At 39.4% G+C, this 5,960-nt stretch overlaps 1 long non-coding RNA gene across 1 annotated transcript in view; it reads left to right on the top strand.

Moving 5' to 3' along the window:
* Nucleotides 1-4,500: 4,500 nt before the first annotated feature.
* The window catches only part of LOC117802062, a 9,746-nt gene continuing 8,286 nt past the window's right edge, over nt 4,501-5,960 (top strand). The window contains exon 1 of the long non-coding RNA XR_004625097.1: nt 4,501-4,934. This is a non-coding gene — a long non-coding RNA (uncharacterized LOC117802062). The remainder of the gene's footprint in view (nt 4,935-5,960) is intronic.

Here is a 5,960-nt window from a genome sequence, read left to right on the forward strand (position 1 = left end):
GAAAAGTTAATTATGTGAGTATGAGTGCTTTGGTTGGTGTTAGAAGTATGTTTCAGTGGATTTCAAGCAGAATGTCAAAGTTTGAGAGTACTTTACTTGTTTAGTTTTCAAATAATTCAGTTTTTGTAAACAGTTGTACCATTAGTTTCAAATAGTTTGGTTTTATAATATCACATGGGCTGTTACACTAACCTGTCTTCAAGTATTGACCTGAGAATTTAAAGTCAGAAGATAATCTGAAAATTTCAGCTTTGTAGGATTAGCCTTTATCTCCTAAAATGTGACCATGAAAAGAGAATTGAATGGGACTTGGGGAAATATCCATTTGAATATGGACTTTGGTCCCCAAAAATCTAAATCGGTAAGACACTACTTTTTAAATAAAAATTTCAGTGAACCTAGGAAGAACACTGTGAATCAGGAGAAAGAGTTATCACATCTTAGCAAGTACTGGTAAGTAGTGTGTAATCACTGAGTTACCAAAGTAGTCTTCTTTGTTTTTTGTTTTTGTTTTTTTGAAGATTTCATTTATTTATTTGAGAGAGAGAGCAAGCATGAGCAGAAGGAGTTGGGGAGGGGGCAGCAGGAGAGGGAGAAGCAGACGCCCCACTGAACAGGGAGCCCGATGCAGGACTCCATCCCAGGATGTTGGGATCGTGACCCAAGCCTAAGGCCGGTGCTTAACCAGCTGAGCCACCCAGGCACTCCCAGAGTAGCCTTCCTTTTTAAAAAGCAGATTATTCTCAGCATTTAGTCTCCTTTAAATCTCTCCTTGCTTTAGGAGAAAGTGGCATCTTTAAAAGGAGTCCAGGCTTGTGGTATCTCCTTTGACCTCTGATGCTGGGACTTCCCTGCACTAGATGTAGAGGATATTTGTAGAACACTGCTGGGAACTTAGCAGGAGAGAAAACAGCTTTTCTCAAGGGAGAGGAATACATTGGATAAAGTTTCTGGTGGAAGGAAGGTTCAAAGATGTGTTTGTATTTGAACTTTTTAAATTACTTTCAGACATCAGAAATGTTGAATGTTAACTACCTATTTTGTAGTTTGAGCTTATTTTGCAAGGTGTTTTTTTTTTTTAATGTCCTTTCAGTTTTAATAACAAAATAATTTTGGGGGGGATTGCATTCTAACATTGACTATCCAAAATAGAAGCATTGGGGGGGCGCCTGGGTGGCACAGCGGTTGGGCGTCTGCCTTCGGCTCAGGGCGTGATCCTGGCGTTCTGGGATCGAGCCCCACATCAGGCTCCTCCACTGGGAGCCTGCTTCTTCCTCTCCCACTCCACCTGCTTGTGTTCCCTCTCTCGCTGGCTGTCTCTATCTCTGTCGAATAAATAAATTAAAAAAATAAAAAATAAAAATTCAAAATAGAAGCATTGGGGATTTCTGTTCCAACATATAGTACAGTGAGCTATGATTTGTTGATTTTAGATCAGAAAAGGAAAACTACTTTTTGGTTGGAGGGGCAGAATTGGTAAAATCTACTCAGGTATATAACTTTAAATATCAGTAGAGATTGTTAACTTTGCTTGTTTAAAATCATGAAAAACACTAAAAAGGAGATGTGTAAAAATTCTAGAAGAGTAAAATAATTTGAGAAAATCAGAATTGTAGTCACTTACTTTTAAATGCACTGATTTTTATGGAGTTGAGCCAAACATTGAAAAACATTTGAGGCCTGTAACAGGCATGGGCATGTGATTGTTTCTGCCAGATTGTGAGCCTGATTTTATTTGGATTGATGATAGGTGAGTGCCATCTGAATCTATTAAAACTAACACTTAACCTCATCATTCTTTATAAAGTTTAGGAAGATTTTCATTTTAAACTGGTGAATGCTGTATGTTTTCCTCTGACATACCTCTGTTGTCTTCCCTTATCTAGTTTGTATTTGATGAGCTTTGCAAGAGGACAGTTAACCTGTATATAGACCATGTGTAGTACTATTGAATTTTGAGGACATTGCAGTTAAGTTGCAATCTAAACCACAGTGAACTGTTTTGGATCCATTCAGCAGGAGCTTGGGGAACCTGTTGTACCTGAAGATGTAAGATCATCATGACCAGGAAATCCAGTTTGAAGCAGTCTTGCCATTTACTGCTTATCCACATATTTTTACTTGCCAATGACTATTTGCCTTCAAAACTGAGGTTTTAAAGGGAATAAGTAATACCCAGAGAAAAAAACTGGAGGGTTCCTCATCTTCAGTTTAAATTATAACACCTTGAGCATGTCCATGAATGTTCCAGCCCTTTTTGCTTTACTTACAGGGAACCAGTATTGACGGAGTAGATTCTAGCGCCTGGTCAAGCACTATGCACATTCGTATTTAATCCTCTCAACTGCCCTGCCAAGTACCTTTCCCCTTGACTGATGGGACAGCTGATCAGAAGGAAAAAAAGGAATTATTTGTCCAAAATTATGTGTCTTATTAAGTAGTAGACCTAGGGTTTGAACTCAGGTGCCATACCAAGTTCATTTTTATGCCACTGTTCCCTGCTATGGGTGCCTCAGTTTGCTTACTAGAGTAAATAAACACAATTAGTATTTATCTTTCGTTCTGTCCTATTTGGAAGCTTGGGTTTTTCTTTTTGTTTTTACCTCTTCCTCACCTCTCCCCAGTCTCCTTAATCTGTCAGTTTTGCCGTTTGAGTTAAACCTTAAAAGCAGCTCAAATTGTAGGATTATATTAAACCTAACTCGTGGTATGGAAACAAGTCCAGAAAGACCAACTGACTTACCAGAGGGCCCAGCAACTAGCTGATGTTTGGCCTGAAGCTAGACAACCTAGATGCAAATAACCAAATTCTCAGTAATTCTGTATTGGCTAAATTGAAAAGGATTTTCAATGAAAATTTCTCTCTCTTCTGGTCGCTCAGATTTAGAAAATGAAGGCTTTAATGTATGTTTCTCTTTTTTTCTTTTAAGGTGTGAGCCCTTTGACAATCTTCAGAAAGTAAGGAAATAACAATCATTACCAAGCATTATTTGTCAAATTTACAGTTCAAATATGTTGTTCGTTGTGTGTGCTTCCCACTGAAGGCCGTTGAATAATCAATATTCATCATGCTCAGTGCTTTCTTACAGTGGAAGGGCCATCAGACTGTTTCTGCCTGGGCTTCTACTCGTGCTGCTGCATGTGTATACATCACGCCAGCATATTAAGGCCCAACTTTCCCATCTAAACAGATTCTGTTTCTTAAGCATCTTCACAAACATAACTCCATTTCATGAAATTTAGGGGTTAGATTTTTCTCCTGATTTATGGAGGAGAAAATTGAAGCACAGAAGCTAGGACAGGTAGTGGTATCAGGGTTTAAAACTGAGTAGCCTACTTTGAAGTTGCTGCTCCGCTCCTGCACTACGTGGCACTTTTTTTTTTTTTTTTTTTTTTTTTTTGAGATTAAAGCAATGGTAGTAGATTACTACTTTCTCAAGTTTTAGGTTGTATCTAGGTAGTGGATCGTGGGAACTTGGTCACTGCCAGCCTTTTTTTTTTTTAGGATGGAAAACAGGGTGCCTGGCTGTCTCAGTAGGTAGATGATGCGACTTTTGATCTCGGGGTTGTAAGTTCAAGCCAACACTGGGTGTAGAGATTACTTTAAAAAAAAAAAAACTTTGGGAGGTGCCTGGGTGGCTCAGTCCCTGAAGCATCTGCCTTTGGCTCAAGTCCTGATCCTAGGACCCTGGGATGGAGTCTGCGTTCCCTGCTAAGCGGGGAGCCTGCTTCTCCCTCTATCCCTCCCCCCCCCCCCCCCCCCCTCGACNCCCCCCCACACACACTTGCACGTTCTCTCTCTGTCAAATAAAATCTTTAAAAAAAAAATCTTTGGGATGCCTAGCTGGCTCAGTTGGTACAGCATGTAATTCTTGATCTTGGGGTCATGAGTTCAAGCATCATGTTGGTTGTAGAGCTTACACTAAAATAGTAATAGGATGAAATATATGACATGTTAATAAGAGTAATAGTTTGTAAAATCAGTTTGTGTGAACAATGGATTATGTAAAATTGATTTCAAATGAGTTTGGAAACAATTTCTTTTAGGTTATCTTACAGGTTTTTTTGCAATCCATGTCCTAGGACTATAAATTCATAATTTTCCTGTAGTAAATAATACCAGTTTTTAATGGTTGGGCCCCTTCCACTTACAGCATTGTGATCATGGCAACACTTTCTACTTTAGAATGTGCTGAGCAATGAGTCCTTTAATGCCCTTTAGAAAGGAGGGGAGACTCCCTCTTCTGAAAGTGATGCTTTATTCCACATTGCTTAAAGGATTATGTAAGGATCTTTCCTTTGTCCTCAGACACTATTTCTACAACATACCACAGCGTTGGCCTAAGACTACCAAGAAAGTACTTAAACCCTGGAAGCAGGGTAGAGTTATGATTTTACTCAGCTAGCAAAGAGGCTTATTGAGGGCTTTCATGCGATACGAATTACTAAATGCAATCCCTTCGAAACTCAGTTGAGCCCTGAGTAAAAAAAAAAAAAAAAAAAAAAAAAGNAAAGTACAATAGGCCTTTCAACTCTAGGCCCTTAAATTCTTTTGTGTGAGCTGGATACAGATGTTTCAGGAATATCTGGGCTTCTTACTCAAATGTTTATCAAAAGGGTTAAATGCTATAATTTGAGCTAAAGATTTAGTAATTTCTTTGCTAATTCAGACAAAATTACATGCTTATAGGCTCATTTGTTTGAGATACTGGGCTGTGGGAGGCCGGCTTCGTTCTCTACCTACTAGGGCCTTTGCTTTTTGCTCTTGCTTGTGATAATGGGCCACTGACTGAGGATAGCCGTCAGACTGTCACCTAGGTTATTTAGAAACTCCCTGTTATTAATAGATACTTGCTTATATATACAAAAATCATTTTTCTTTCTGTGACAGCCTACCGTTGTTTCCTAGATGTCACTGGTGAAAACCTGAAGAGGTATGTATAAAGCCACCTGAAATTTAACTTAGAGGGCAGCCTGATTTTCTTTCCACGACGCAGATGTAGAGGAATTAAACCCATTTAATGAGGCTCAGGTTAACCTCATTTCTGAGTATGTGTGGATGTGAATCCTGGAAGTTGGCGTTTATTGTAAAAACACCTGCCATTCATTCCATACCATCTGACTTGAAGAACTCGGGTGCCTGGCAGAGACTAAACCTCTTGTTTTTCATTTTCTGCTGACATCGTGAGGTTTTTTTTTACCTGTCTGGACTTAGTACTTAGCTCTCTTTCTCCTCGTTAGAGAAGGCCCTGCATTTCAGCTATTGTCCTTGACATATGGGTGTTCTTTCAGCTATCCGGGAACTTGATAAGAACCTTGGAGGATTCACTGCAAGGTTCTCTGAAGACTTGTGTTCTCGGATTGCTGGCAACATGGCAGCTTCAGAGCTAGGACAATAAATGGGACCAGATTATTAACTCCTCCAAGCTAGACTTGTCTGTTTCCACAATTGCATAACGTGAGAGACAGTGTGACCTAAGTGAACAGAGTAGCAGCCTAGAAGTCAGAAGGTCTAACGTACATGTGCATTTGTTTGTTCATTCGTTCCTTCGTTCATTCGTCCATTCACTATCAAGTGCCTGCTATGAGCCAAGGACTGTACTGGGTATGAGAACTCGCAGCTCTGCTTCTCTCTAGTTGTAGGCTTAATCTCGCTCACCTTCAGTTTTCTTCCCTATGGAAGGTAGACACCTGTTCTGCCCGTGAGCCTATGTGTGTATTTCCAAGTGTAAAGGATTGGGAATATATGTATGTGCAGCACTTAAAAGGGAAAGAAGCCTAATTTGAGAATTGGAAAGATTACTGAAGTGAAAACAGTCTTGTGGATCAGAAAATCACTCTTTGAGCAGACCTATTGCCCTAGATTTTCAAGGACATAGACACAAAAACAAAATGACAGTGTAACTTGGGAATGCAAAGTTTAAAAAAAAATTAAGCAATAGTTTTGCTTTTTTTTTTTT

The sequence above is a fragment of the Ailuropoda melanoleuca genome, chromosome 4 (assembly GCF_002007445.2).
Source record: "Ailuropoda melanoleuca isolate Jingjing chromosome 4, ASM200744v2, whole genome shotgun sequence".
Lineage (NCBI taxonomy): Eukaryota > Metazoa > Chordata > Mammalia > Carnivora > Ursidae > Ailuropoda > Ailuropoda melanoleuca.